Source organism: Schistocerca americana, chromosome 1 (genome assembly GCF_021461395.2).
Source record: "Schistocerca americana isolate TAMUIC-IGC-003095 chromosome 1, iqSchAmer2.1, whole genome shotgun sequence".
NCBI lineage: Eukaryota > Metazoa > Arthropoda > Insecta > Orthoptera > Acrididae > Schistocerca > Schistocerca americana.
Window position 1 is genome coordinate 1,060,021,247 of NC_060119.1, and position 17,155 is coordinate 1,060,038,401.

At 41.5% G+C, this 17,155-nt stretch overlaps 1 protein-coding gene and 1 pseudogene across 1 annotated transcript in view; both read right to left on the reverse strand.

Annotated features, from left to right (window-relative positions):
• The window catches only part of LOC124617232 (protein spitz-like), a 496,434-nt gene that overhangs the window by 223,266 nt on the left and 256,013 nt on the right, over window positions 1-17,155 (reverse strand). The gene's annotated exons all lie outside the window — the stretch shown is intronic.
• LOC124596301 overlaps window positions 16,198-17,155 on the reverse strand; it is a 3,922-nt pseudogene continuing 2,964 nt past the window's right edge.

The window sequence follows — 17,155 nt, forward strand, 5'->3', positions numbered from 1 at the left end:
AATTCAGTATTGGAGGGAAGTGTGGGGCGTGTGAGGTAAATCTTGTAAGGGAGACCAGGAGATGAAGACCAGAGATGAAGAGGGTTGCACGGAATAGAGTAGCGTGGAGAGCTGCATCAAGCTGGTCTTCGGAGTGAAAATCTCAGCAGCAGCAGCAGCAGCACCAGCACCACCACCACCACCACCACCACCACCACCACCACCAACAACAACAACAACAACATCGCGTGCCGCGCCAGGGAAAATTATGTCACCAGACGCAGCACCGCAAGGACTAAGGCGGGAGTAACCTGGTCCGTAAGCTGCACAAGCCACGGGCAGCGGCGCGCAGTCCCCCGTCGGCAGTTACTACGTAGACAGAGGTGAGGTAGGAGTCTGGGCGAAGAGGAAGTAAGGAAGGTAGGCGGGCGGTGAGACGCGCCACAAAAAATGCAGTAGCAGAAAGAAGATGCGGTGCGGGCCGGAAGTGGCTGAATCTGCAGCTGGGACTCCGGCGCGGCGGCACGGGCCAGGCGAGACAGCTGGCTCGCATCTGCCGGCAGGACCAGCCATCGCAGCCGCGAGCTGGACGGCGCGGCACGGGGGATGCGCTGCAGCGGTCTGCCCGCCCCTCCACCCCAAGTGGTACTTCGCGGATAGTAACTTGGGGAGCAGACAGGCCTGTGTCCAGGAGATTACGACTAGGTAACTGTTTCTTACCGTGGTGTGCTCGAATATACGAACAACGACATTATGTAATCTGCACCATCTGTGCTCCGCAAACCACTGTTCGGTATTTGGCAGAGGGTTCAGTGTACCATTACAAGCACACCGGATTTAAAGGGAAAAAAAGGCATCATGCCCATACATTGGAATACCACCTCTTGCACGGCTAATGGTTTCAACTGAGTGAGGAATACAATCCTTAGTATCTTGAGTTATGTCACATCCAGCCGAAATCACTCACTGATTAGATACGTACAGGTAGCAAACTGCGGGAAGTTTCATTCCTACTACATTTCACGTGTTGTTCCTGGTAGTGTACCGAGAAGAACCTTACGGACTGGCCTTCTGTGATTTTCTTCACGCTTTAAGGTCAGTGTCCGTACATCAATTTTCTAAAGTAATACGATGCACCTCGCAAAAAACCCGAGAAAATTACTTATGAATATTAGAAGATTTCCGACCGTTGTTAAGTTTAAAACATTTCTACCTTATTGACATACTCGTCACTTACTAAGCGCGTAACTTATAGCTTGGCAATATTGAAATCGCTGGTTCGAATCTTTCTAGCAATATTTTTTACCTTTCTTTAAATTTCATACTTATTAAGAAATGGGACTTTAATTAAATACTGAATCATTTTTAATAAAAATAACATTTTATTTTTAATTATTGATCGCATAAAATAAATTGAAATTTGATACAGACATGCGAAACCTCTTTCCCCGTATGAAAAAATTATAGACGAAGTGTGTTCAAAATGTATCGAGAATTTTGTAATTTCGCGGGTAATATTAGTGCTGTTCGTGCTATTTTTCGTTATTGTGATGGTTAACATGTCAGAAACTTATCTATACAGTGGTTGCCATTTGGATGTTCGGTCTGTCGTCAGTTATCAACTACGTTAACGCGTTTACTTAGGAGTGGCGATTATTGATTTGGTTTAAAAATGGATAAGAGAATTTGAATTAAATTTTGCTGTACAAATAGAACAATATGTAACTAAGTTTTAGAAATGTTGAATACTGTGTTTGGTGCGTCTGTTATGAGTTAAGACATGGGTTTACGCGTGGTGAAAGTTTTTCACGACGGCCGTAAAAAAGTTGAAATTCACTAACGTTCCGCACACACAGCACAACAGATGAAAACGTGCGAAAACTAGAAGAAATGATTATGAACGATCGCCGAATCACAATCAGAGAAATTGCTGCTGATGTTGGCCATGAATTCTTCTCGGATGCTTTGGCATGAAAGGTGTGACAGCAAAATTCGTGCCAAGGATTTCTAGCATAAACAGCGGAGAATGGGAGTTGCTCAGGAGTCACTAAATGAAGCCAACAACGATGAAGAACTTCCGACATTTCTCGGAACTGGAGACGAAAACAAGGGAGTACGAGTACGACGCCCATACGAAGGCTCAGTCGTCACAGTGGAGGCATTGTGGTCCGCACAGATCGAAAAATCTCGACAAGTATTGCCGAACTTGAAGGTTCTGCTCACTATTTTCTCCGATTTTAAGGGCACAACGCATCATTAGTTCTTGTGAAAAGGGCAAACGATAAATAAGGAACATTACATACAAGTATAACGCCTTTTGCGGACAGTAATCAGAAGAAAAACCACGCCAGGATCCGTGGCGAAACAATTCACGGCTTTTGCACCACGGTAAAGCACCTTCCAAGACTTCGTTGCATGTTCGTGAATTTTTGGCGAAAAACAACACTGTAATGCTTTTCCAGTATCCACATTCGCCGGATGTGACCACGTCTGACATTTTTCTGTTTCCGAATTAAACATTACCTTACATGGTCGTCGTTTTACAAGCTTAGATGAGACTAAAAGCGAATCGCTGAAAGAGCTGAATGCTATCCCAAGGAGTTCTAGATGTGTTTCGGGGTTGGAAGGAGCGCTAAAAAGAGTGCATAGTGTCTGTTGTGGACTAGTTTGAGGAAGACAACATTAAGGTAAACGAAGATGTAAAATTATATCCAAAAAATTCAAATTCCCGATACTTTTTGAACACATCTCATAAATCAATAATACTGTTCCATCACTGGAAGTTAACAACATATCTTACTTGAGGTTTCACATTTTGGTACCAAATTTGAATTATCGTCCACAGTAATTTAAAGTAATTCATTTTTAAAATTATGATTCAACATTTGTTAATATTCCCAATTGTTAATGAGGAATTTAAGTGAAAAATTTCTACTAACGATATTCGAACTAGTCATTTTACGATTACAATGGAATTTTTGGCCAGAAGCTCCCTCTGGGGTTGTTTGTCTCTTAGGTGTTCGTCTTTTCTACTTGACACCACTTATGCGACTTTGGCGTCAATACGAGATGAAATAATTAGGATTAAAACACACTTTCCTCCAGCGAAGAAATGTTTTCGAACCCGGCACTCCACGATCTAAAGGCAGCAACGTTTACCATTAGGTCACGAGGTGCGGACTTCCTATTAAAGGAAACGCATGTCTGGGCACTGACCTTCAAATCTTAAGGGCCACTTGTCAAGACATTTCCTATCGGATTAAGATCGGGAGGTGTAGCAGCCCAATCTAGGCGGCGACAGTGTGCCTGTGCGTTCAGTATGAAGTGATAAAATAAAGGACAATACTTACTCACGGTTGAAATAAACATGCTGGTTCATGCCTAAGATAACGTGTGAGAGTAGGTCCAAGTCACCCCGAAAACATCACAGAACCACCTCAGATCTCAGCTACACCCTACACATGCTGTGTGTGAAATGCCTCATTGTGCCGCCGGCTAATTGAAGTAGGAAAAACTCACGACTCCTCAGACCACGATACCTGCCTGGAGTCAGCTAATTATCCCGCTTTATTTGTTTGGCCCACAGAAGATTCAATGCCGCGGTGATCAGTTGCATACCCGATTCCAAATATCCTTGCAGACAATTTCCTCAAACAGTTTCCTTTGCAATGTTTGCTCGGAAACTGGCTCAGATGGACGTGCATTACTCAGCATCATTTCCTGTCGGGTAAGAAACCGATGACACACCTCTGGCCCCGACGGATATCGTTTTGCGATCTCTGTGCTTACTCTGTGACACATGATTACGAATGGCACACCATTCCTTGTAGACACGTTCGGCAGCAAGCGCAAAACACCAACAAGCCGAACTACATTCACGGTGTGGTCACTGACACGTCGCAACAGTTTTTCCTGCTGTTCTGTCGTGTCTCCACGTCGACCTATCTTACTGCCGATTCCATACAACCGACTGGCACTGCGTACCACTACACAGCCCTGACACTTCACCAGCAGAGCTTCGCAGTACCGTCCGGTACAATTTCTCCACCGCCCACTGCACACCAAAGCGACCACTATGATCTTCTTCAAGTGGCGATAAATAATTTGTGGGGGAGCTTATTTTTCCCCTTATTCCACTCGCGGATGCCACGCGGAAACAAAATACTGTCGGCTCCCTTCCTTATGAGGTCAAATTTAACTTATTTTGGAATTGAGGTCATTAAGTGATATATCTGTTGGACAAAACAGCGTGCCAGTTGTTTCATTTTGGAACGTGGGATCTTGGAATTTTTTGAGAAAGGATACATGGGATGTAAGGTCTCACTTCAGTTAGCTGAGCATTTCTGTGATATTTTCATTGCAACTAAAGTAGCCTCTATGTATCTTACTGAATATGTTCCACCTCCAACGTTAATCCAACTTTATGACAGTCCCAGAACGAAGAACAATTCCGCTGAATTGGTCGAAGAATGGGTTTTCTAAGTGACCTCTTTCGTACATAAATGACACCGAATGTCAACAAGCCAAAGCTGTCAACACTGAGAATCGTTTTAAAAATATGAGCCACAATTTCTAAAACCAGTCTGAAGAAAGTTGGGCCATTTGCCATAAGAAAAGAAGACAACACACGAGGTGAACCAATCAATTTACTTTGCTAATAAACGAGTAAACGAGTACATTGATGAAATCTGAAGACTCACCATACACAAAATTTCAACGCATTTCTTCTGGTGGAAAAATTCGGTTTGTTACTTAAATACTACAACTATTAATGTTTACAATTGTGCCTACGCAGTAAAACGAAGAAAAAGAATCAGTTTTATGATCTATGTAGTTTGTGTAAAATGAGTAACATTAGTAGGCGGAATTTGGAATTCAGAAAGGTCACTAAGTGGATGTTAGTATTTCATGTCTCTACTTCAAACAGACGAACGTAAGTGTTTCAAATTGCAGCTCCGAACACGCAGAGTTCGGGTATTGCTGCTTCTAGCCTTGCGTGTTATTGGTGTTCGAAATTAGACTCTCGCTGTACGTAGTCTCTCTGTCAATTATTCCTTACGTTTGTCCACGTTACACTTCATCTGTACAGCAATTATGCTCTTTGGAATATCAAATACTTCGTAGGTGCGTGTGTGGCCTAATTTCGCCATCTTTTCAATGCTCCTAATCGACGTGGCGTGACATGCTACCGTACTCCAGCGACACCAGAAACAGATATCCTATTGCGTCGAATTACCAGTTCTTTCGGGAAAAATATAGTTTTTTACCTACAGGATCGTGTATCCGGGCTCAGACACTGTAACCTATTGATTATTCACTGGAGCACGAATTATGCGAAGCTTTGAAAAGTCAGTTGCCTCTGAAGTTCTTCCCGTTTGCGGGTACTTCTCTGGTTCTCATATAGAATTATCATACATGGAAAACGACTGTGGTGGATAGTGGCTATCTCAGAGATTGAAGGCAAGCTTTAACTTTCGCTACATAACGTTATTCTGTGACAGTAATGTGTGGCCAAGTTGAAGTATATAGTGCTTGGTGTTTGATGGGCAAGCTGGAAAATAATAATTTACTCGTCAGGCAAAGATTACGTCCCCAGAGTTTAACGCACTTGTCGCGTACGTTCATTTTCGTGGAAAATAAGCTACAGAGACAATTCATTGTAGAACATACTTACAGCCTTTCCGTTCCAATAAATTTTAGTCCTCCAAATAAATCTATCCACAACCTCTGGTATTCAGAAGTTGTAACCAAGAAAAATTTCGAAAAACATGATTACAGCATAACTTTAGTTTCTTAATAGCACCGTGTAATAACTAGAGGCCAGACCACTTTTTCCTAACTTCGGATTGCGCCATCACTACAGTCCTAATCCTATGTGCTTTCATTGAGGTGCAGGGATGAACGGTTCTTTACTTCCTGTTGTGCGTATTCCCACAACATATTTTACAAGTAGTCCAATAATTTTTCGGCTCCGGAAAACTGTTCACGCATGAAGTAGTAAAATACACTGACTGATGGAATGTTCTCAATGTGGATTATCACATTTGTATTGAGCACAGTTAAAAGAAGATTATGTATGCTTAATATTTACTACGGAATATCATGTTTTCTTACATGACTTAGATCAGCTTCCATTATATAACTTTTTCTCATCACTCTTAGACAAATGCTGATTGGAAGACTGCCCTTATGAAATTGTGCCGTTTAACATTTCGAATAATTATAACAATCTTGTAATTTTGCAACGCAACCCCATTTTAGTTTCGGTGTGTGTCCATATAATATTCTTAAACGACGTGGAAGTGTTTCGGTCGTACTACTAATATAAGGAACTATACATTAATTCTCGAACTTTACGATTATCTAATTTCGGTTTCCTTACGTCATGTTCATATGCGAAAAGTATTGCCAAATTAGAGCCGTAAAACGGAAACAATGCGAAATGGTAGGGGGAGGTGGCGCAGTGAAGTTTACTGACAGTCGACTCTCGAGAATAAATGTCTTTTGGCGTTCACTGAGGTGAAGCAGCAGCAGCAGCAGTAAAAGTTAGCTTGAAGAGGACGCCTTCGGTGCTATAGGAGAGTACAGCTTAAAGTTAAATGGACCGAGTGCCACTGCACGAAACAAGATAGGTTTGATATTAGTATGTACTTTGTAACAGCCTAAACATGTACAAGAAGCCATCTCTAACGTGCTCCTGACGAAGATCACGTTAGCACTGGCGCTCAGAAGCTCATTTAGTAAAGCGACTGTCTAAATAGGTACTCATCTGAACACTTCGGCTGTAAGCAATGGTAAGCGATACTCGATGGGAAACTGAGGTAACGCATCCGAATCATTGTAAGTGGTGTGCTTTAGTCCGATTAGTTGAAAGTTCCACGATAATTCGAGGGATAGCAGCTCTCTTTCGAAATTCAGATTCTAGGCAGCGGCGACTTTGGAAGGATCTTTATGTACAAACAGTGGTCAAGTGCCACGAATATGGCTGCCTGTAATCGTAACAAGTGCGGTGATCGTACCTAGAAAAAGCTTTTTAGCAACTAGTACGAATCGGAGGATGATGTGGATACGTGTGACACCGATAAAGACCCTTCATATATGTTGCTGAACGGAAATTCGCATCAAAAGGTATTACTCATCATGTAATGTGCATATTTATTAAAGCATGTGGACAAGTTACACTCACGTCGCTTACCGTAGTTTCCGTGCTTTTAACTGAAAGTGCAATGGCTGTCACGTTAAGCGTCGTCCTTAACATTGTTGACATGCAGTAGTAAGGTGTTTGCAGTGGTTTCTTATTGAGAATTATCTACAGCTGTATCGGTATGTTGAAAATCAGACGAACAGGAGTCAATTACGGATTTACTTCATTTATGTATCCTGTAAGTCCTGTGTTGCGTGCGTACATAATTTGGTTTATGTATTACGGTGTTAACGGGTATGTTCTACGAATTATCGACGAACGTGTTTTACATTCGTGCGTGAAATTATTCTGAGATGTAAGGAGATGTTAAGCTCATAAGCTCTGAATGTTTACAGGTTCGGAGGAACATCACAGAAATGCATCCTTCCGAATATGCACCAGGTCCTGACATTCTGCAAGCAGTCACAGTTAATGTATATGACCAGAGCAGTCAACAGGAAGAACGGTAGAGGATAAAACATGGAAGTATCCAGGAAGAAAGCAAAATGAAATTACAGATGTAAATAGGAGAGGAGGAGGAGGAGGAGGAGGGGGGGGGGGGTGGTTGAATGAGAACACACGTGCCCTCTATGTGAATGCTCTGAAGTCTAAATAAACAGTTGTACGCCAATGGGAACACTGTTTACTTGCAAACCGAGTGCATTGATAGTAAGTGCAGTCAGTTTGGAAGTAAATAATATTAAGTACCCCTTGACGAAATTTTGAGACTAAAATTGTGTGTACGATTTACGACTTTAAAAATATGTCGTTACGGTGTAGATATGTGTGAAAATATGACGTACTTGGATAAAAAAAAAAATCACATTGGATGAATTCAAAACTTTATTTATGGGAATTTATTGTAACTTTACTGCGCGATTTCTAGAAACAACCAAACTGTCGCTTAGGTATTTTTTTTATTTTTTTATACAGCCGAGGTCTTGATTTAGACCTACACACGCCGTACAATAACCAAACAAATAAGGCAGATAATTTTTGTTTATCTTGCAGTAAGGTTGCTTCTTGAAATCTACAATGACAGTGGGCATAAAAGGAGGCTAGGATCTATATAAATCTCTGTTAGCTTTTACTTTGGTAACAAATCTTTACGATCTTGCTACGTGACCTTCTGGAGTGTATTCCTAGATTCTGGAGAACAAGTTTACGAAGCTTTGGATGGGGTGGCCCTAAGATAAGTTTTCTTTTTTCGAACATCTGTCAGAACACTCACGGGAATCATGCGTAGATGACGTGATCGAAAGCACGCTTTTTTTTAGGTAATCCCTTTTTATTAAAAATTCGCATTTCTTAATCAATGAACTGCAGTTCGTTACCTCATCCAGCACCGAGTCTGTAACCGTTCTATGTTACGCCCCAACTATTTCGTTACAATAATTAAAGAGTCCGTTCCCTATCTCCATAACATAGGGAAAAACGATCGTATCTGAGTGTCATGTTACAATCTTCAGGAATATCCACTCAGTTTGGAGGATATTTTGGATCCATAGCCAACTGTAGTAGGCACCCGCATCCTCTGGAATCGGGAAACTGTGACACGCGAGAAAGATGTCAGACCTAGGGGCAGAACTGACCAATGTCCAGGGTTCCACTAGAACGTGCTCGCAGAGCAGGTAGCACGCGCCTAAGCCGAGATGATAAATTTACCTCCACTTGCTGCATAACGGGAGGACGAGATTAGTGTGGCGTCCCACCGACAACGAGGCCATTAAAGACGGAGCACAAGCTCGGATTGGGGAAGGAAATCTGAAGTGCCCTTTCAAAAAAACCGTCCCGGCATTTGCCTGAAGCGATATAGGGAAATCACGGAAAACCTACGGCCGAGCGCGGGTTTGAACCGCCGTCCTCCCGAATACGAGTGCTGTATGTGCTGCACAAAGAATGGAGCAACTGCATCCACGAGAGCAAATAAGCTGCACGTGTTAGACCCAGTGTTGAAATTATCGTAGAAACCACACACCTACTAAAGTAAGAGTCGGCATCCACAAGCACACCACCCCCGCCCCCACGGGCAAGGGCGCCACCGTTCTAACAAGGATCGGATTTTTATGCAGCCGTCTCATCTGATTTGAGGCACCATGAGTTCTAAAATATAAACGGGAAACATATACGCTTAACAGAAACAAGAAATTCTCCTACAGAAACAAATTAGTCATTGTTTTAGCAATAAGGCGATATATATCTATTTTACAAGGCATGCAACGGAATAATTTTTATATTAACTTTTCGTGGGAACTTACTTCACTCTTAACTTTTGCGCTTCTCTTATTCAAAATAATCAGATGTCAGTTGGTGTGTGCCGTGTGTTTTAAAAGGCCATCTACAGTCCCAAAGAGCTCTTTGTAGCATACATTAATAGCGCCTGTCTAAAACAGTTACTTGCCTCACTGAGAGATTTATGATGCTCGAAAATTCATTACCGGTACATTCGAATAGATTCCGATTCAGGAATTTATTTGTATCATGCATTACTGGAAAGTACGCTACGTACATTTCCGTGTAGAACTTCAACAACTCCTGGGGACATCAGTTAAGCGATTTTAAATCTGAAATACACTACGTACTAGTACATCATGAGAATTAGAACTACCTGCATCAAACAGCCGCCGGAAAATGAGGGTCTTTAAAGGATTAGTAGGAAAAACTAGCATCTGTTTTCGTGTTTCTCAGGATGTATTAGGACATTCAAATTTAGACTGCGAAATTTGGATGTCATGTATTCACAACGCTTTCTAAATGTTCCGTAAAATAATTCAGTCTTCGGTGACACAGGTCGCATAGTTTAACAGTCTTCGAATCACTATGCAGCCCACAGACTTCGAAAGTCCAATACAACTGACTTGGAAAAGTAATTTGGTCAAGGATATTTATGATTCTACTATCGACATCAATCACAAATAATTTTGCCACCGTTGTCAACAAACTGCTCTACAAGATATGGAACACATTCATCATTATAGTTTAAGCATTCAACTACAATATTTTCAGTTTGCTACACAAACTTTTCTGCGAATATTTTCCATATAGGCGCATTTTCGCCCGAAAGGAAACTGTGGAACACTAATATCAGATGATTCACCTAACAATTCTTTAAAACGTCCAACTAATCCAGCGACTAAAAGTAGGTCATACGATGGATCTGTTTGAAAAACTGAAGATATATCCTCATCACACAAAAGTGTGAGAACAAAATATTGAATGAAAAATTGGAAAATGTATCAGCGAATTTCTTCAATTGCTTCGACAGTATCTTTAAATAAAAAGAACGACACATAGAAAAAAGTATCTTTATAAATATATAAGCAAGCAAATGACGCAGATTACAAAAAAAAGAACTATGTACGAGAGAGTAGTATATCAACCCCTCGGTAGTGTTATCTTTGTTAACTAGATGTACAATGGCCTTTGTGAGTCTTTTGCATTTGTAAATTTGCTGCACGTTCTGTTTTCAACGTGAACTGCACACATTAAATTGCGTGTGACGTTTAATAGGTGTGAAATTCTACTTAAGTAGACGACACGAAAACTAAAGGTAGAAGCGGCGTCCAAATTCGCCATTAACTCTTCAAAGAGATCGATCTTTAATTACATTACGGTCCATATCTCTGTACTATAGAATAATACAGCACCTCACATTTCGGGAACTTCGCTAATAAATAGCACAATACACGATAACACACTTTAAAAATGGGTTAATTTCCCGAAACGCGTCGCGCGAGAGTAAAAAGAACATCACGACTGGCAGCAGAATGAAGTTATTTTTTAAATTCTGTTCCGTAGCTCTCTTTACAGTCATTACACGGTCCAGTCACATTAATGTCACCACCACCTATGGTTGACGTGAAGTAACCATTTACAAATGGCAGGTGGCCGCAGTAAATTGTCGTAATGGGAAAACAGAGCGATTTATTTGACGTTCAAAATGAGAATCATTGGCTTTCGGGCCAAGGGTGGAAGCATTTCCGGAACGACTAAGTTCGTAAACTGTTCGCGTGCCGCATGGCAAAATGGCGCTATAGAAAACCGGCGCCAGGGCAACTGTGACCCACCTCTGGCCACGACTGCTGCAGATATGTGTACGGGCGAGTATGCGTGCAAATGTTGAGCGAATGACCGCCCAGATGAACAAAGGGCTGCTAACCGTGTCTCCTCCACGACCGTTGACTGACGTTGCTACGCAGCAGGCGCCTGGTTCATGCAACATTCTGTGCTGTTTATCGGCGACGGCGACTGGAATTTGCACGCCAATAACGCAACTGGACGTCCACTGATTGGCGACAGGTGGCCATTTCAGATGAACCACTTTTCATGCTCCACTGGATAGATTGCTGTTGGCGAGTACGGCGTGGAACATCTGAAAGCAAACACCCTGCAACAGTCGTCGGAAGGGTCCAGGCCGGAGAAGGCAGTGTTATGGTCTCGGGAACGTTTCCGCGACATTCCGAGGGTGAACTCTTCATTCGGGAAGGCACAATGGATAGAAACAAGTATGCATCTATCCTAGGGTGACCACGTCCACCCCTATATGCAGTTCGTTTTTCCTCAGCACGATGGCATCTATCAGCAGGCCAATACAACGTGCCACATAGTTCGCAGTGTACCAGCGTGGTTCGAAGAGCACCAGTGTGAGTTTTCCGCATTACCGTGGCCAAGAAACTCCCCACATTAAAACACAACGGAGAGTCTATGGGACAGCCATGATCGGGCTGTTAGTGCAACGGATTCTAGATAGACCAAGAAACCTATCACACCTAACTACGGCGCTGAAGTCTGCATAACTCCACATTCGTACAGTACAAATATGAAATAGGAAGTATTTCCTGGTTCAACTGTACCCGCTAACGAAAATTAACGTGAATTAATTCCTATTTAAGTACAAACAATTAAGCCCTATTTATAGGAATCTGCACAACTTACATCGAAACAATTTTTCAGGCAGAGTAATAAAAAAATAAGTAAAAACGACACTGCAGTCAGCCCAGAAAGAGCTGGAACATGTGCCAGTAGAAGATAATTGAATTGAATATCATATGACATGGAAATTCTCTGTAGTTAATCATTAGTGTTGTTTATAAGCTACAGTGTGTCGTGCAGAATATAAGAAATTACTCTGAAATCCATGAACTATTAAAATTACAGTTTGACTACTGTTTGAACCTAGCACAAATTATAAACTGCGATACTAGCAGCTCCTTTAACTAGATATACTACGAAACTGTTTAAGTATTACGTACGCCGTGTCACACCAAGACTACTAACTTACTAATTTTCGATACAATACAACTAACAAGCGTGGAACATTTCACGGCTCAACTTTGTTGTAATTTGTGATAACGTGAATTAACATCTTTGTAAAGTGGGTATTTGCAGCTTTCCATAATTCGCCCTTATGACTCCCGTTTTCCTTGTTGTTTGGCACTGGCCACGTCAATTAACTTCGGTAAATGACCTTGAATGAAAATGTAGTTTACAAAAATTGATACTTTTCTCGATGCCAAACTACGTAAAGTAAGACGACAAAACGAATTCAAACAATGCAACACGACATTACATTTCCAACATAAACCGTAATATTTGGTCGATATTTAGAGCGTCGTTCGGGGCCATGTGAATAAGCCCCTTACACACACACACACACACACACACACACACACACACACACACAGAGAGAGAGAGAGAGCGCTAGATACACCAACCAATGAAGCTCGAAGCTCTCAGACAATCGGTGAAGAGGTTATCAGCGACCACTGTCGATGTAAGTTCTCTCGTTGACTAAAGACATTAGACGCCAACAGAAGCATCAGAAGAACCCTGAAGAAGTAGCTAGATGGCTTGAAAGACGGTGGTACCTGATGAACTGACCCCACTCAAAGATAGGCAGGAAGAAATATCAGGATCGACATCACTAGATATAGAGCACAAGCTCGGACAGTCAAGTATTGGGCTGGGTACTTGATTGCTCGAACGAAATTGGAGAGATATTCATTCAGCAATTGATAGATAACGGCAAACGATAAACTTGGTGTAGCGAACTAGATAGGAAGTACAGCTGGTCGATCAAAACTTCCTTATCATACAAGGCAGGACCAGATGCAATCAAAATTGTGCACTGCTGCTGCTACTTTTCTTCTTCTTTTCTTATGATTCTTCTTCCTTGAAGATGCTAACACATCTCCAGTACTTCCAGACAGGTTTAATGATAGTTCACTGTTCCTCAATTGTATCAATCTTATTTTAACAAAACGTTGAAGGAGCTCCATTTCAATGGAATGTTGAGGTTCATGCCCACCCGAACACACCATTTCTTAGACATTTCTACCTCTAACAACATGAGCGCTTTTAAGTCCACTGCTGACTGAAGCAGCAGCCGCAGCCAAGGTGGTCCACAACCCCACGACGACTACCGTAGTCCACTCCACCCCTCCGCCGCCCCACACCGAACACACAGTTACCGTGCGGTTCGGCCCCCGGTGGACCCCCCCAGGGAACGTCTCACACCAGACGAGGGTAACCCCTATGTTTGCATGGTAGAGTAATGGTGGTGTACGCGTACGTGGAGAACTTGTTTGCGTAGCAATCGCCGACATAATGTAACTGAGGCGGAATAAGGGGAACCAGCCCGCATTCGCCAAAGCAAATGGAAAACCGCCAAAAAACCATCCACAGACCGGCCGGTTCACCGGACCTCGACACAAATCCGCCGGGTGGATTCGTGCCGGGGGACCAGACCGCACGGCCAACCGGGCGGGCGGAGGGGAGACTTACTGATAGATTTCCTGAACTTGCTTACTCACACTGCACTATGACATTGTCATATTTCACGAAAAAAGTGTGAAAATTTTCTTGATAATGAATGATGACAAACACACAATATAACCAGTTAGCTCGTGCCAGACTTTAAGGTGCACTAATTTGATTTCAGATTAACGTATTTCGGAATCTTTGGTGGTTGAAATGAATTGAAGGTTTATTTTCTAGAACTAACCTATAAAGGTGAGTCAGTTAATAGCTTGCAGTCCGTCTTCGTTTCCAAACACTAGTAACTGTTGTCTGCTAGAGTAACAGTGTTTAGAGGACAGAGTTTTTTACTTTTTTGTTTTGTATAGAATCTGACAGTCTTGCATCATCCTGTGTCTGCTGTTACACACTATGTCCACATTTCGTCACTTAATAGTCTCTGCAATTTACATTTAAAAAATCTTTATACACTGTTCGTATACAATAAAAATAGGTTGTCTTACACCTTTTCCACGCATATTGTGATACACTTTATTAGCTATATTTCTTAGCCACTTTACTACTAAACTTTGTTGTTCATGGACATTCTGTAGGTCACTTTTTTCTTTGCTACAGAGAAAGAAAACACGCAAGCAGGTTTAGAGCTCTCAGCAAGAAGCTGCTCTCTCAAGAACATAAGCGGTTTAATTCCCCTTATGACTCAAAAGGCATCGGTGCTATTAGACTATTTTTCTACGTTAAAAATATGGTTAGGATCGTTGTTATTCTGAAAGATTATAGCATTGAAATTGCATTTTCGAGCAGTGTTCTCACAAAATCTTATTTTGATGTAATGAAGTTTAAAAATCATTAAATTTCAGGATTTGGTCACGTGGTTTAGAACGCTCTGTTACTGGCTGAAGCTTTGGTGACATCACATGCCAGGAGTAAGGCGAAGCTAGACGTGTGTTGAGTCAGCCGCAGTTACCTAGTCTTTTTCCGTACTTATTCTACAAACTGTTTAGTTATTTAGTGATGGAAAACGCACTTCTAACTCTTAAGTAACAATGGAAAGGAATTTTGTTGTGGATGATAAAGGGAATCTTCCGAAAGTTGATACGTTTATGATGTATTTGTTCTTCAAAGACAACCTAGATTTTCGTGTTCCGGAAATAAGAAACGCGAAAACTGCATTGAAAGTAAAACACACTTACATTTTAGAGCTACTTAGTGCGCGCGGCCTCATCATCTTCACCTCACCGAAAACCACTATCATGCATCGCAATTTATGCTACACTCATACGTCAAATATTTCTAATAGCAGTACTCGAGTAAGGTTCTTTTCACACTATACGGTTTTGATTGCACGTCAAAAAATCCAGCGATTAACATCCGAACGGGCAACAAGTTCTCACCTTATGAGTTACGCGTGGCATTTTTCAGTCCATCCATTTTATGCAGTTTGCTGTTTGGTTACAATGGATCGCAAACAAATAATTGCATTATGGATATATAATCGTCGTCCAAAGAGCCAGGAAAACAAATGTTTTGGTGCATCTTATCAGTGAAAGTATAGAGGAAGTGGATTTATTCTGTACCTTACTTAAGCATCTACTTAAAGACGGGAAAAGCTTTCAATTGTTTTCGAATGTCCATCACTTCGTTTGATGAATTACATGAGAAACTCAAGAATGCCCTTCGGTGTCAGAACACAAAATTTAGGAATTGTATCCGTCCAACTGAGATGTTGGCCACTACATATATGCTTGCTTTGTGTAAACTTGCATTTACTGGAACTGTGCTCTTAAAATAAGTCATTTAAATGTCCGATACTGAACGAAATAACAGCACAAATGATATAAATATATCTTTATTGTACAATCTAACAACGCAAAATGAAGTATATAGTACGTAAAAATTTATCAATGAACTAAAACACAGTTACTTGCACCAAAATCAATAGTCTGCAATTCAGATTACCAACGAAGTTAAAGAAAGACTGTTCTCCTCGTTTTCTGGAGATGTCATGTTCTTGAAGTAATATGACGTAGGAGTCGCTTATCTTGGTTATTTCTAATTGTACATGGTTGAGATTGGTTAGGTACAGGCATTTCTTGAAGTAGAGGTGCTTGGATACTACCAGTTGTAGGAAACTGAGATCGGTGAGGTATGGGTGGTTGCGTATACGTTTGAGGAGTTGGGCCATACAATTGTTCGCCGTAACGATGAGGTTGATTAGGGATGCTGAGAAACTTTTGGGGCTGAAATTGAGTTTTGGTTGGAGGTTGCACAAAATGCAGTTACGGATAACTGGATAATTGATGATTGGTGATTAGGAAAATCAGATGGATGGAGAGTAGTGATTCTTCATCAAAATTTTGCACATGAGGTAGACTTTAAGACAGCCATTTAGCAACAAGGTTTCTCCCCTCCTATTGCTTTTAAAATTCTCAGGTCAGGCTCATCAGATTTCTTATGTTTCTTAGCTTGTGGTGTACTTGTGGATTTTTTTTAGTGACTGGAGCAGAAAAACGCGAAATATTAGCGGAAGCTTGCAGTTGCAGCTCCATGCCTTCTTAATTTTTTGTGTTCCTTGCTCTGTTCCATATTATCAACAGTCTCTCTTTCGTCATATATTTTATTTCAGAACTGCAGATGATGAAAATAAGCATATTTCTTCAATTTTAACGCTTTCGAGCCACTTCTCTTGTTGACTTTGATCTTCTTCGTGTGCCCGCATCTCGTGGTCGTGCGGTAGCGTTCTCGCTTCCCACGCCCGGGTTCCCGGGTTCGATTCCCGGCGGGGTCAGGGATTTTCTCTGCCTCGTGATGGCTGGGTGTTGTGTGCTGTCCTTAGGTTAGTTAGGTTTAAGTAGTTCTAAGTTCTAGGGGACTGATGACCATAGATGTTAAGTCCCATAGTGCTCAGAGCCATTTGAACCATTTTCTTCTTCGTGTACTTCGAAAACGAATCTCTAAGATTAGTCCATCTCCTTATTACTAATTTACCTGAAACTAAACAACAATTAAAGGGTATCTGTAACAGTAGGCGAAGTTTAAAAGTTTTGTGTATAATTTGTCTCTTCTAGATATCACACAATTCGTACTTTTACTGATCCACGCTACAAATATAGAATCAAAGTTTCAACGGCAAGTACAATAGTACAAGATGTATGTAGAGCAATCTGGTCCGTACAGAGAGAGGACTGCATTCTAGCGCAAACGCTGGAGACGAGGAACTCTACAGCTTTTGGATTT